This window comes from Pseudorasbora parva, chromosome 8 (genome assembly GCF_024679245.1).
Source record: "Pseudorasbora parva isolate DD20220531a chromosome 8, ASM2467924v1, whole genome shotgun sequence".
NCBI lineage: Eukaryota > Metazoa > Chordata > Actinopteri > Cypriniformes > Gobionidae > Pseudorasbora > Pseudorasbora parva.
This window is the reverse complement of record NC_090179.1, coordinates 32,573,493-32,590,096: the sequence shown is the minus strand read 5'-3', so window position 1 is coordinate 32,590,096 and position 16,604 is coordinate 32,573,493.

The window sequence follows — 16,604 nt, the reverse complement described above, 5'->3', positions numbered from 1 at the left end:
TTCCTTACTAAAGCTGTATAGCCTTTTACCTCTTTTTGTCTGATTTTCAAATACTCTTAGTCCTTTGCTTCAAATTCAAGTTTGGAATGCTGTGATTCACCTTGTAGATGGTTGGTTTGATTTACAACAGAAACTAATGCCATACTCCATTTAGCATTCTGTGGGTGTGGAAAAAATAATTTCAAAATCCATGGAAGACTGTGTTTTTCCAGACTGTCGCGTTTTTCCAATTATGGTTTGACCCACCAGATCAAAGTTCAGAAATCATCTGAAGCAATCTTATTTGCTGTTTAGTCCCATTGGATGGAAGAGTTTGGGACTTTTAAAATTAACCTCTTAGTATATCCTTTTAGTATGTCTCTACAATGATTCTTTGCTTAGCAAATTCTCTCTACCTCAAACTCAAATGGTAGAAAGGATATGCAGTTTTTTATAAACACTTTTTGATATAACTCTCTTCCCATCCTGATAGCATTGGCAATCAATAATAGAAGTGGTCTAAATATTAAAATATGTACATATAACTTACAAAACATTTTCATCCAATAATTGCATTCAATCCAACAAGGTAACAAGGATGCTAAAGACCGCAGCCATTAATGTCAGTCGCTAGTGTGCCACACGGGCCACAGAGGAGTGAGGTTTACACTCAGAGCTCTTACTGTCCATTACACTCACTCCCCCAAACCTCACTCCCATCCGGGTCACAGCACCAAATGTAATTGATCCTACCTGACCCGCACTGAGTGGGATTTAAACCGGGGTCTCTGGCGTAGGAGGCAGGCACGCTAACAAGGAAGCTAAAGACTGCAGCCTAGGCGTCAGTTGCATCAAGGGAGTGAGGTTTACACGCACAGCTCTTATTGGCCTACATCCGTTACACTAGCTTCTCTCTGAAATCGCCTATACCCTTTAATTTATAGTTGTCTGCATGTTAAGTTATAGTATAGTACATAAACATGTTGTGACTGTTTTTTTCTTGAGTGCTTTTGCTATACAGTAGTTCCCTCAAAAAGGCTCTGCATTGTCAGACCATGCAGCTTTGATATGACATCCTGAGTTTAGCAACTCACTAAGACTGAAATAATGAGGTTTTGAGAGTGAGAAATGACCTCAAAGGCAAAGTATTCATTGAATGTATTTTCTCCTCACTTTTAGCCTGTTTTCTTCTACTCTTCAAAATAGAAAAAGGATAAGGCTTAAAATAGACATGGTGTGCAGAAGCTAAAATAAACCCTCACCTCGGGGTCTTGTGTGTGTTTTTAACCCATCTGTGGGACAATCCTTAGAGAGAAGCATGCTTTTTAAAGGGCGATTTCAACAGTGGAGACTGACGCAAGCAGTTTATTCAATTGTTTTCTCTTGCAAAAAATAGCACAAATGCATTTGACCTATTGTATTTCAAGGACAAGGCCATAGATAATGCAGTATTTACTTAGAATCTATTCAAAGGGTTTATCTTACCGAGCCCTTTCAGGCCTTTAGGGCTTAAGTAAACACAAAACACATGATATAATATAGTTGGTTGTGTAGTTAAAAGCTGAAGCAGCATGAAAATGTGATTCTATCAGTTGTATTAGTTCTGTATTTCTATCTATCTATCTATCTATCTATCTATCTATCTATCTATCTATCTATCTATCTATCTATCTATCTATCTATCTATCTATCTATCTATCTATCTATCTATCTATCTATCTATCTATCTATCTATCTATCTATCTATCTATCTATCTATCTATCTATCTATCTATCTATCTATCTATCTATCTATCTATCTATCTATCTATCTATCTATCTAGCCTATACTGCACATTAAACATTTGACCATTTTTTAAACATTTGACCATTTTAATACATGTTTCTCCTGTGTCCTGTGACATGCGGCCATTTGAAGTCAATAAAACCTGAATGATGTGTCTGTTTAGGTTTAAGAATGGGGTGTTATCTGTTAACTGCTCACAGAATCACTTTGACAAAAAGCCAATTTGCTTCAAATGGAAAATGACATTGCTCCAGATGTCCAAATGCCTATGGCCAAGCTTCAACAAACTGAAACAGGCTGATCAAACTGTGTGTATTGTTTATGTGTCGAGAAGCCAACAAGGGTGAACTGGGCCCTGAAGGAGCTGGGATGATCGGTCAGGGCTGATGAACAAGCCGAGGCATGTCCACTGGAAAGAACACATTGACCCCCTTCCAGGTTCTGATCTTTATCTGACCTTCTGTGAGCAGAATGGAGCTAATGGCTAGAAGCGGTGTAACCCCCCCAAGAGCCCCACATACACACATGCTCCTCTGCGCTATCTGTCTGCAGCAGGACATGCTCCACTGCTTTGAGATGCAAGAGTTGAAGAGCGGATATAAAGATACATCCTGGAAGATGTTTTGGGTATTGCTTGTTACCTCTTTTCAAGTGCTTTGGAAACACACCGCCAAGTCACTCAGAGTTATTTCACATGGATTTCCTGATTTAGTAAACAAATAATAAAGAAGTCAAGGGTGGAGAGAGGAAGAATACATACAATAATTAGGCAAAGAAACTGAAATAGATTATATGCCTTTCTGATTCATTTGTGACATGGTATAAATTGGAGCACTCAGAAAATTCCCAGTTTACAAGTTGTTATGCTCTGTTAGTTCTATGAGGATGTGAATGCTTTTTTACAAAGCTTTAATCTCGTAATTAGGGTAATTATAACATGGCATGAAAAAATCTCAAATACATAAATAGGGAACACATGACTATAGCCCTAATCGGATGGTACTTATTTCATTGTTAGGTATTTTCAGTGTTTTTATCCCACCACCCGTGTAAAAATCCCCAACCGAATTACCTACTGTTTTTTGACAAACACCAAGGCCGTGTGATAATTTAATTGCTGCCCGAATCCACATCTCTGAGTTCACAAAAGGAATCAATTAAAAATTCATTTAAAATCCTTTTTTACCACTGCCCACTGTACGTACAATGACTGTTGTGCTTCACTGTAATTTGAATGCAAATAAAAGATGTACACTTTCATTACTGAAATTCTGGAAAGTATAAAGAACAATATTTTATCACGTGCAAAATAAGCACGTAAACATTAGAAGAGGGCCGTTATTGTGGCACCAACATATGCAATAGAATTTTTAAATATGTATTAGCTATATACAATTATTTATATTAAAAATATAGACCAAGCAGCTTTATGTTTAGTGGCTGCATTAACTTGAACATGTGTAAAATGACATCCATCTTTTTGAGATAAAATGCAGACAGAAAACCATTTCAAGTATAATGTGTCTAGCTTCCTATTTTTAAGGAGATTTAAATAATTAAATAAATAGAACATTATTTTCCTAAGGAATTACTAATTGACTTGTATTATTCCAAGCATATGAGAATTTACTTGCAGCAAACAATCATGTGACTGACCACAGCACATTCCTGGGTCTGTAGGATCACAAAACTCACTCCTCCACCATGAATAAATCACCATCAGAATGAGTTTTGACATTGAGGTGCCATGCAAATTTACATGTGAAACAATTACCATATAAATAGTGCTTATGACAACCAGTGAACAAACAGGACTCATAACCACATGACAAGACAATGAAACATTAAGAAGATCATGTGACTGGATCACATGTGGGCAAGAGGGAGTCATGACACTAAACCGGGAACCATGACTCTAAGCTTGTTCGACTTCATGCAGTGCTGCACAGACCGATCGTCGGTTGACTTAAAGCAGTGCCTGTTTTGTCCGACTTGAGACAGCGGCGACGCCATATGACTGTGATGTATGCCATTCAAAGTACCACAAGAACGTTTGGAGAGCAGTGGCTGGTTCATTCTGCACAGCTTCTCCAGGGCAGCTGCATAGGCTCTGATGATGACGATAGCTGTTTCACAACTGGTCAGAATCACAGCATGATAACGTTCATATGTTTTATGTTTATTCTAAAACCTTCAGTTCCACTAATGCTCACAAATCTGTTAGCTCATAAAAGTGTCATGTCTCCGTTTGCAGCTCCTCCCCAAGCGGCTACTCTCGCCGATTGGTTCCATCCGTGTTTATTGAACATAATTAGAACTTTAAACAGACATGGCAGAATCCTTTCAATAACCCTTAGTATTATATCCTATGTCTTGTAAATAGAGAGTTACTTTGGCTACTTTGACTTGTGTATGGGGTGCGAGTGGCAATAAGCAAAAAAAAGGTTGACCTTGGAGCAGCTTAATCCCCAACATCTGGGAATCACCGAACAGAGGAGAGTCTGCAGGCAAAAAGAGAACACGACAGAGCTCGTAATAAAACAAGAATCAACATGGCTTTTTGGGGATGGGGAAGAGTGAGGGATCTATTGTCAATGGTCATTTCATTATGGTTGTTGTAGCGCTGGGATGGAATTTATTTTCAAGGAAGTACTGTCTATTAATGGGTAAAACAGTAATGTTTTTCATCTAGTCATCTTAAGATCATTTCCATATCTCTTAAGCCTACTAGGGAAGGTTTTATGAGCTGTATAATCATATTAATCTACAAATCACACAGAGCCAAAGCAACTGCTAGAGAGCCAAAAGTTACATAGTGTACCATTAATGTGCACATAGCATGTTTTTTTTTAACTTTGCAAGAACTGCGTTCATTATCTGGTTATCTGGTTTCAACATCTGTCAGTCGAGAGTAGAAATGATTCTCTGTCAACCAAAAGATTCACTCGACACTCTTTACCACACAATGAAATAAAATTCCAACCCCAACTGTCAAAAACAAAACAAATGATATGTGTGATATTCAGTCCATATGATGGAGCGATATGAGGGTGAGTAGATTATGACATAATATTTATTTAAAAACACTCTGGACCAAGGTAAGGAAATGAAAGGAAAGCTTTTTCTTCCATTGTGTTTTGTGCCAAAAAAGCTCTGAAAACACACAACGCTTGAGAACACAAAAGAAGAGGAAGAGAGTGACTAAAGGAAAGGATATGACTGATGACAGTGCGTTTCTCTTATCAGTCCTCTCCTGCATTGTCAATGGCTCCACAAGTCAACAATACCCAGAGGAACATGAGCACACCATAAAACAACTGCAAATTATAAGGCAGCTGAGCAGTTTATGTCAAAGAAATTTCATTCAAGTCAACATTTTTCAAAGCACTTAAGTAAGGTTTTAAGTTATTAATTGCACAGTGAAAATCATCAACTATAGTGTCTGGAAACAGCACAAATCAGTATAAATAATCTCAGCAATCAAAAAGTTTCTGCAATATGAAGTTTTGGCGGTATGAAAAGTCGACTTGATGGAACATGTTGAGGAATCTGTGAATGATGTCATTGGGAAATGTTCGGAATTCATGCAAGAAAGAGATTGTGTTGGAAGTTATCAAAACTGAGTGCTGACAGCAAACAGGACTAATATTCATGTCTGGGTGCTGTGTAGTTCACTGTAAAGTGCACTTCTTTCATTTCAAACATTTATTTTCTGCCACAGGTCTTCATATGGACAGTGATGCAGAATCTTATGTTAGACATCTCTCAACACATTGCTCAATAGCTCTGACAGCTACGTGAACAACATGGTGTACAGGCACTTGCAAACTGCACGTACCCTAAAGGCTAACTGGGGAAGTGGAGGAGGGTGTTTTTGACAGAAAATACAGGATAAGTTCAAAATCCACTCTAGACCACCATCGTTTGTTGACGCTAATGCTTGCTGGAAGGATGGTTAGATGTAATATAGTTTATATTTGTTAGTATGCACCTGGGTCATATCTGCTTCTGCAGCTGAGACACCATTCACGGATCTCCACTGCAGCTTGTCCCAGCATGATTCAGGACAAATGGAAACAGTATAGCCTTCAGTGATGTCAGGATGATGTCAGTGACTTTGAGGAATGATGTCCATTAATCCTTACAGACATTACACACCTGCATCTCCACACGTGTACACCACACACACACACACACAGACACACACACACACACACACACACACACACACACACACACACACACACACACACACACACACACACACACACACACACACACACACACACACACACACACACACACACACACACACACACACACACACACACACACACACACACACGTTTGTTTATGTGGTTTACAGGGACTCTCCATGGGCGTAATTGCTTTTATGTACAAACCGTATTTTCTATCCCCTTACACTGCCCCTAAACCTACCCATCACAGGAAACATTCTGCATTTTTACTTTCTCAAAAAAACATAATTTAGTATGTTTTTAAAGCTATTTGAATTATGAGGACATTTGAAATGTCCTCATAAACCACAGTCTAATACCAGTGTAATACCCATGTAGTTATACAAATTTGTGTCCTCATAAACCTCATAAACAGGCACACACACACACACACACACACACACACACACACACACACACACACACACACACACACACACACACACACACACACACACACGCACACACACATTTGTGTATCATGATGGGACTTTCCTTTGATTTCTGTTCTTTTTATACAGAGGTAATGATATTTTATCTCCTAATCCTAAAATTAACCTTCTCAGAGTTATTTAGATTTATTTGGCCCGACAATGTAGCTGATTTTAATTTTAGGACATTGTGACACACAGTGTTGTACTCAAGTTACTTGTAATCCATTACCCATAAGTAACATGAGTAATGTAATCAGATTACTTTAAAGTAATGATTAAAGTAACACATTACTTAATGTATTAAATACCTCTTACTTTTTCAAATAAGTAACATAAGTTACTTTGTTTTTCCATTTATTGACCTCTACTGTACAGGTGGGAATTTGTATTTTCTTTAGGTTTAGACTTATTAATTTCGCTTTTGGTGTAAAAGGACCTTTAGATTTGAAAAAAAAAAAAAATGGAACTTTGTTTGTTATTAAAAAAAAAAAAAAGCAAGCCCAGCCGAGGTGAGAAAAAGTAACGCAAAACTCACATAGCGCAATACTTTTCATAAAAAGTAACTAAGTAACAATTAGTTACTTTTTAGAGAGTAATATAATATTGTAATGCATTAGCTTTATTTTTTTAAAAATATATAAAAAGGTTCAAAATGTCAAGAAGAAAAAAATATTTTTAGCATATTTATGAACATGAATAAAAATAAAATAAAATGATCAATAAAAAGATAGAAAACATCCAGCAGAAGAACCTAACTGTATCATTTTTTCCATATCTTAAATCTCACAATTTAAAAATACAATAATACAATACAATAATAAAAGATTGAAAGAAAATATATTTTAAACTAAAATAAACTATGTTTTTTTAAATAAAATAAATAAAATAATAAAATAAAAGTTTCCTCTCCAATGGCTGTATTTATAAGTTATTTTAGGATATTAGACAAATATACACACATGTATCTGCATTATATTGCATTATAATGCAGAAACAGTCTATCATTGACCTCTTTCTGAATGTCCCTTCAGGTTCTGGCTGATGAAAGAAAGCTTCATGTCACAAAGGTCTCACACAGGTCCTGAGGCCTGAGTCTATACAATACCGATGACATAATACCAGGTGCTGCACACCTGCAGTATAGTTTCTCTATTCTTAATCTGAGTGGTGTTTGTAGCCCCCTTCTCCTCCCTAACCACTCTGATTGTGAATTTATTCAATACATCCCCTCATTCAAAGACAGATGAACATTGTCTACTTTGTGGTTCCTCCCTATCCCACTTTTCTAATCTTCCTTTTTATCTTCTTTTCTCCTGTGGGCAATGTGTGTTTATGCCTCAGTGGTGTTGCTGTTATTAGACATAATAGTGACTGCAGATGTGTCATTGTGCTAGACCTATTATTTTCCATGCATTTGTGTGTGTGTTCCTCATGCAGGCCTACATTCTAGCCTATGTTTTAACTGACCAACTCTGCTTTTTGTTGTCTGTAATGCATTAACTTTGTTTCAAAACACATTGAGCTATCTACCAAGGCGACATTTGAAGGCACTATAGGGAAATCAAAAAGGCTGCTTCAAAAAGTAAGATACTTAGATGTGAAAGATGTGTTTTTCACTGATAAGCCAATTCCACAATAAAATGGGACAAGCTCAGTAAAATGATGAACAAAGGATATTTACAAGTGGGAAACTCTGATTTCTAAGAGTTGCCATGTTGGGATGTTGATTTGAAACAATGAGAAATATAGAGTATGAGATCATATTTGACCTATAATCTATTACAGAGATGCAGTGAGCAGAAAACAAGTCTGCATGGAATTATGAAAAAAATGTTTTCATATGTTAATCATTTGCTGTTTGCTTTATGTTCACATTTAGTTTTTATAAATAAGTAATACAAACAAAATAAAGTGTCATAATTTTGAATTAAGATGTGGTTATTTAAGTTTAATGTTCACATAATTGTTTTGTTAAGGCTACTTCTGTGTTTCATACTTTGATGCGTGACATCATAACGGATGACAGACATTGCACGTTTTTAGGAGTTTCGAGGCAGCATAAAATAAACATTGGCCTATATATTTAAATATTTCTGGAAAGTGTCAATAAAAGATTTCAGCCTAAATGTATTTTTATTGTTATCAGAGTGCCCATGCTAGTTAGCTTAGCAACATGCTAACACCTAACTTCATTTGAATCAACTTTGTCTCCTGTGAGCTTTGCTTTTGAGGTACAGTATACCTCAGTATACAACACTGTCAGGAAAAAAAGGTACATTTCTGTCACTGGGGCGGTACCCTAAGGTACAAAACCAAAAATGTACTAATATGTACATTTAAGGTTCTACTATGTACCTTTAAGGTACTAATTTGCACTCTTAAAGTACTGATATGTACCTTTAAGGTACTAATATGTACCATTTGGAGGTGAGTAAGGTACAAAGATGTACATTTTCACTTTTGTACCTTAGGGTACCGCCCCAGTGACAGAACTGTACCTTTTTTTCTGAGAGTGAATATGCTTTATGAATGTGTCTATAATGTGCACAGTGTTACATAGTGATATGTGCATAGAGGGACTGATACTTTTTGCTGGCAGTCAGATGAACTTAAAATAGTATGAAAAAAGATTTATATTTTTTACTGAGACATATTAACAATGCAAAAACACTTAATATTGATTGTGTTCCAAAAATCTTTCCCATAGCAACACAAGAGCTCTCAAACAAAAATATTTGGCTTATAGGATAAAACTTTGAATACTCACATTTCATAATTAGCCATAACTCTGTCATCTCAATTTATTTTTAATTTCCTTTTAGCTAAAATACATCCACCCTCTCCTGTGAAGTGTTTTGAGTTTCCCATCATTGTTAAACAAATTAATTTAAGTCCTCATTTAATAAAGCTAAATGCTAGGCCTTGAAAACCTGGGAGTAGATTAGTTTTCCCGCCCCGAGGGTTTCAGAAATGACAGGGACATAATGGAAAGTAAAGGCCTATCATTAGGAACATGAGCTGGATTGAGTTGCAGCCTGACCCTCCTTGGCTAAGCTAGGTGTGGATGTCCACACCCTCTAAAGTGCCAACCGGCCCACTGCAACATCTCTATTAGTGTCCGTTCATATGAAAGAAATGGCCTCAGTTGCCCCTTAGGTTGCACTGTAATTACACAACTTCAGAATAGTGACTCAGCTCAGGCTAAAGGAAGGGGGGAGCAGGAAAAATAATTAACAGACTTAGGAATGGCGCACACATGCTAGCTCAAATTATTCTTTCTACATCCACAGTTGTTCCCCAACTGTTTCACGTACTTGGATATAGTATCTCCTATTGTCTGTAACACATTCACGGCAGACACAAAAGCTGGACCAAATAAGTCTAATAACCCCATGCAGAGCATGATGGACCCTTATGGTGACCCTAGAGGCACATCCACAGTGTGATTCAAAGAAATGTGTAATGAATTACTCTCTTGATAATGTATAGTCCTTCTTCCAGAGTGTCAACAGATGGCTTTATAAGAGCAATATAAATAAATAATCAGTAAATAAGGATGCTTGTTTGCTTCCTAAGGAAATTACTATTGCTCAAGAGATTATGTAATTTGTGCAGAAACCTTAAATTGTATGGGTTATTCAGAGGTGCTATTAGTTTTCTAAGCTTTTAAACGTATAACGTATGTGGTCCTGCAAACAATGTTTTTTTTTTACTTCAAGTCCCAAAGCTATGCCTACTGTTTTCCTCGAGCTTAAACATTGGAGCAATGGCATCAACATGGCATCAACAAAACCAAGGCCACAGGTTTGATTCCCAAGGAATGCAAGAGCTGATAAAATGTAATACAAATTGATGTGGATAAAAGGGTGTGCAATTTTGGGACTTTATTTTTTATAGTAATTTTTTTAATGAACTCTCTGGTACTGTCAAATCTGCTACACTGTCAGTATTGTTACTCTAACTTGGTAACAGAGTTTAATGGTAACAGAATAGACCATTTTAAACTTTTTGGCTGACAACTCCAATTGCTAATGCCGCCTTCATGTGCTATTGTAAATTTGATAATTCGCACTTCTGAAGTCATAATTACGAGCTCATCCCATTCAAATGTTGAAATGGGAGGGCGTTCATGTGCAATTTTTACCGAGAAAATTGCGAGAGCACGTGAATGCAGCATTAGAGAACATGCTAGAGCAATGAAAAGAAAAGACAATGAAAAATAATGAAACAATTATACTGACTAATTCAGACAACAAGAAATCAAGATTTTCAGCTATATAAGGCACTGGGTAACAGATTATTAAAATAATAAAAAATATAGCCATTTGAAAAAAGCAGGAAGAAAAATTACGACTTTGGACAACATATGTCCCTGCAAATATAATAACTCCTAAATAAATGTTGCATTGATCTTTTTTGCGTGATGGAAAATGATTGAAGTTATCTGTAACACTATAAAGTAAAAAATAAGCTAGTATAATATAGTTAAAATGAATCAACCCAATTTACTGGGTAGAATTAGCCCAAAATGTGCCCTTGGGCAAAAAAACATTTAGAGTTGGTTGTATTCAGCATTATGTTCTGTGTATCCTACCCACTTCAATGGAGTTTTCCATTATTTTTTGACATCATGTTATCTGTTTTTCCTCTCCGGCATGTCTATACCACAGCAGATTGAGTCTTACAGTGGAATGTCTAAATACATCTCAGGTGGTGCTTATCCCTCCGGCCATAGAGGCTCTTTTAACGGTAATAAATCTGATTCCTAACTTTGATATTTTGGAAAGTACTGCATCTAGGATATTTTTCACTTTTTTTGTCTGGAACAGGGCAAAAATGGACCACCAAAGAAGTCGTATAGCTATATCAAATTCCTAGATGAGGTAAGCCTGGTTTTCAGTCAAGTCAAGTCACCTTTATTTATATAGCGTTTTATTGTTTTAAAGCAGCTTTACTGTGATAACAGGAAAATTATTCAATAATAAGTTCATTTTGGCTGTACAGCAGCTCTAAAAGAAAATAGTGTCATTGTTCAGTTGAAGTCTGTTCAGTGTTGATTCAGTTCCATTGTAAAGATCATCAATTCTTAAATAAGTTTCATCTATAAAGCAGTTCTGCAGAAAACAGGGATGTTATCATCCAGCTCAGTTCTCAGTGAAAAAACGGACTATAGATTGAAACAGTTGACTGGAACATTGTTGAAAGCTGGAATTAACAATGGTTTACATGAGGTATTATCAGATGCTAAAATGAACAGGCTGTCGATTTGAGGAAGTTCTGTAGGGTTTTTTCTTGGTTTGGCTCTTTGTAGTTTCCTCTTCTTGAACTTTGCTGTTTCATTCTCCTCCATTCATAGAAACACACCACACCCTGAAGGTGTACATGAGAGCCAATCATCTTCGGTTTTTTAACTATCCTTTCTTTGTCTTTACCTGTTTAAACAACTGAAAATTGATCACATGCACACAATGTTCCCTTTTTTATTATGCACTTTCTTCACCCCCCTCCACAGCAACAAAATCAATATCAGCACTGGAAAACTCAGTCCTATGCCAAAATGCTTTTTTTTTTTTTTTTTTTTTTTTTTACATCATTGAGATCAAAGTGGGAGGTCATGGAAGTCTGTTTGCACAGGCAGCAATAAATTTTCCTTGAAAACAAGACAATAAAAACGTGTTCCTGTGTCATCACGTGCCATGTATTGCCTCTTTTTTGTTGTTGCTCTGTGTGTGTTTTGGGATAATTTGTTTGTATTAGGTCTTAAGATATTTGGAAGTGAAGCAAATCCTTTCAGAGTCAAATGGGACTCTTTCTTCTCTCCCCAACTGTAACCTGGCCATATGTGCTCATGTTGTTTAGTTTAGTATGTTTAATTGTTTTATAATAAAAACATTTTTACTTAAAGGAACACAGCGACTTTTTGGGACTTTAGCATATTCACCATATTCCCCAAAGTTAGATAAGTCCATAAATACCATTCTCATCTCCATGCGTGCCATAACTCTGTCTGACACACCCACCGCTAGCCTAGCTTAGCACAAAGACTGGAGGTAAATAGCTCCATCTAGCCTACTGCTCAATAAATAAATAAAATAACACCAACATTTTCCTATTTACATGTATGATGTGTATAGTTACATCGTGTACTGAGGCCGACGGAAAATGAAAAGTTGCGATTTTCTAGGCCGATATGTCTATGAACTATTCTCTTATTCCTGCGTAATAATCAAGAACATTTGTTGTCGTACCATGGGTGCAGCGGCACAATTATATTATGCAGGCATTCCAAAGTAGCCTGGAAATCTAGACGAACCCTAGCGGCAGCAAATTTAATCTGCCCGCAAGTGTTGTCTAGCAACTCTCAATACCCTTCTGAGCTGTATTCGCCTAACTCTTGTCGGGCCAATCACATCGTGTATAAAGTCGGTGGGCGAGGCCATAATGACGACGGCCGAGTTGCGTTTGCGTGCTTCTAGTAAACACAGAAACTGGCCAACGGCGGTCTTTCGAATCAGCTTTGACCGTGACTCTGGAAGACTTGGAGTTGAGCTTTTCTCTGAGAAAAGGACAAAGAACGGCATTGAAGTCATTCTTAAAAAGGGAAGATGTGTTCGGAGTTTTGCTGACCGGATACGGCGAATGTTTAATCTATCAAGGAGCTCTGTTTCACCTTCGTTGCTCTGGTTGGTGGTAGCGCTATCCTATCGCGTGCAGAGGGAGTTTGAAAGACAACCATTTATCCCGTCCCTCGGATTGAGCCCTGTCTATGGTGATTTTCCAGACCAAACATCTTGATGTGGGTCTGGCTTGTCAGGCTAATTCCAAAGGATTAAAAAGCAGAAATGTGAAACTTGTTTGGATACACTTTGTTACATTGTAATTATACATTTAAGCACTACATATATTGGGTTAGGGTTAAGAATATGATTTGGTTTTGGGTTAGTTACATGTAATTATGCATTTCTTTACTGATATAACTAAGTACATATAATATACACTGCCCGGCCAAAAACAAAAACAAAAACAAAAAAGTCGCTGTTTGGATTTAAATAGGCAAATGCTTAAGAGTCAAGGCTCTTGATCATGACTTTTTTTTAACTTGCACCTATATGCCAAAAGAACAAATCTCTGTCATATAATGTTTATTTCTTGAAACCGGGATTGAAATTCTCAAGTCCTGTCAATGAATAATTATATATATAAAATTATATATATATATATATATATATATATATATATATATATATATATATATATATATATATATATATATATATATATATATATATATATATATATATATATGATCAAGTCAAACTATGGAGAGCAAGGGAGGACTGAAACATCTGCTGTGCCTTCATTTTCAATTCATAAACTTCTTGCCCAAGGCAGAAGAGGAGTACTACAACATGTGTTGAAATTTTTAACAGCCCAAGAACAAAGAGTGTACTCACCTGTTCCTCTGGCTAATCCAAGTCAAAACAAAACAACATTGGTGGCTGCCAGCTCTCAAAGCACAGACACATTGTGTTCTGACATTTTTCCCCATACTGTAAGCACATGGAAAAACCTTCACCCAGCACTCCTCCGATTTGAGTAAGATGACGCATTAACGAGAAGACTGGATTGACATTGAAGCATAATAAAGATTCTCTTTCATCTGAAAGGCCATGGATGACCTGAGACCTTTATGTCGTTTGTTTTAGTTTTTTTTGGCCTATCCCACATCCCACCTTCAACACTTGAGACCACACTTGAAGCCTATGTTACATACTGCCGCATAAACTAATGGGTAGACATTCACTGGAGTGTGCAAATGCGTCTGCTCATGAGCATCATGTGAATCACAAAATGGCAAATGGGACACCCAGCGTCTGATGGACCTAACAGGCATGCTAATAAGTCCACAGTACAGAACCCACAAGTACACATCAAGTGTGCTATTTGGGACACAACCTTTGATTGTTCAAGACTCAAATTTGGCCCTGTTGGCAGCTGTAAGTACATCTAACAAAAGATACTTTGCAAAATCTACCTCAGCTGCCAGCTTCAGAGGACCTGCAAGACCTACAAGACCTATGTGGAGATCAATTGAAGAAACCAACTGTGCTTTGAAAGATACTTACAACGTTTCAAATGAAAGCTGTGCATATAAACATAATTCATATGCATAGGGTCAGAAATAAAGGTCAGTAGCATATGTTTTGAATGCAGGGAGATTTTTGGGAACTCTAGTTCACATTTCAGATTTGTTATTCACTTTTGTCTGCCAAAATAATAAGATATTGCATTTAAGGTGTGCATTGGTGCAGTGCCTGGGAAACAACTACATAACCTTGGCATCACTAATGCAAAGCTCTACTGTTTGAGCTTTATAGGAAAAGTGGTGCTAGACTTTTTCCTGCTCATTCAAAGTTAATTCCTATCGATCAGCTCACTTAGCACAGTGTTTGTAGCTCGACTCATCAAGACTGTTTTCCAACTGTTTTCGTTAAATGCGTATTGTGCTGTCTTTATAAAGTATCTTCTTATTAAACTGTACAGAGTTCTCAATGCTTCAGTTTGCATATAGGGACCATCATTATGCTACCTTGTTAGGCTATTTTGAGCCTTGTTAGTGGTATTAACTAGCGATTTAATTTGACTTACTCTGTGCCCCATAGACAAGCGTTATAAGCTAAACAGTTAATAGAGATAAAACTATTTACATTCGATTTCCATGAAAACGCATCCCAGAGAACAATCTACTTGGTAACCATGTGTTAATTACCCCTAGGTTCATTTTTCACCGGAGTTGTCCTTTAACTAGCAAAACTTCCTTGGTCAACCACCTTATTAAAAAGAGCCATGCTGGTTTACCAGTTTCACTGTAGAATAGCATCGTTATGCTGGTCCACCAGTTAGACTGACACCAAACCGCTAACCACAGCACTAACCAATGAATGTCTCAGTCTGTCCCTTCTACAAACTCCAGCAATCATTCAATCTAACATACAACAGGGTTGCATGGGGAAGTCGAGTGGCCAGAACCCCTCCCACAACCACCGTCTCTGCACGTTTCCCACACAGCACTGCCAGAACCTTTGACCTCAGAGCCCCAAAGAGGTTAGGCTAAACAGGACCACCCTGCCTGGCTTAAGGGAGCGCCCCTGGGGGACGTCACCCCTCCTCCATCCTCAGGGATGGACTTTATCAACAGTGCAGTGCTCAATAGACCTTTTTTGGGGGGGGGGGGGGGGGGGCAGTGTTGTGGGAGTGGTGGATATGAGCAAAGGTTTGGGCTGACACGATGTCTGCTTGCTTACACTGAGTAATTGATCTCACTGGCTTCATGAAGTGCTGTTGGAAGAGCAGTCAGACTCTAAATGCTGACATCTGTCCCTACTTCCCTTACAGAGGGGCCGGTTTTCATGGCTGTGGGCAGATCAGGTTCAGTGTGTCAGAGTGAGGTAAACCAAACCTTCAACAACCAGAAGCTAGAATTCATTCAGTGGAAAGTAAATGCTCCTAGAAGTGGAAATCAAATAGGCCACTGCATTATGTTCTAACCAAGACAAGCAAAACAATAGCCAAATATTGTGTACCAGATAACATGCAAAACATAGAATAATTAAACGTAAACAATTATTTTAAATCCCTTTGTGGTCATTTTATTAGAACAGAAACCATGCTGCTTGCTATGTGACCTTAGTTTTATTGTATTAAAAAAAAGTAGCAACATAACGTTATGATTTACATATTCATTACTAGCTGATTAATAATGAGTATTTTTGAGTGCAGAGTTTGCTGGAAGGAAGATGGACTGAGGTGTGTAAATCTCAGCTGTCCACCTCTAAATCTCTCTCACCTGCCATATATTGCTCTCAGGAGTTTCTCACAGCACGACAAGAGCCCTAATAAAGCCGCTGGATTTCACCCCATGGTTTCTGTCAGTTAATCTCCATTACCTGAGACTTCCACTTCAGCTGAAAGCCATAAGTTCTGGGGCTATGTAGTTACAGGTGCACAAATTGGTTCCCATGGTAGGTTTTTCTGTTTTTAAAAGGAAATTTACACACTCTTTAACTCTTTAATAGAGATATTAAGAGCGAATACAGTCTGATTCTTACTGCGTAACAGTACTAAAGTACAGCTATGGTATCAGATCCCAGCAAGCAATTTTACGTT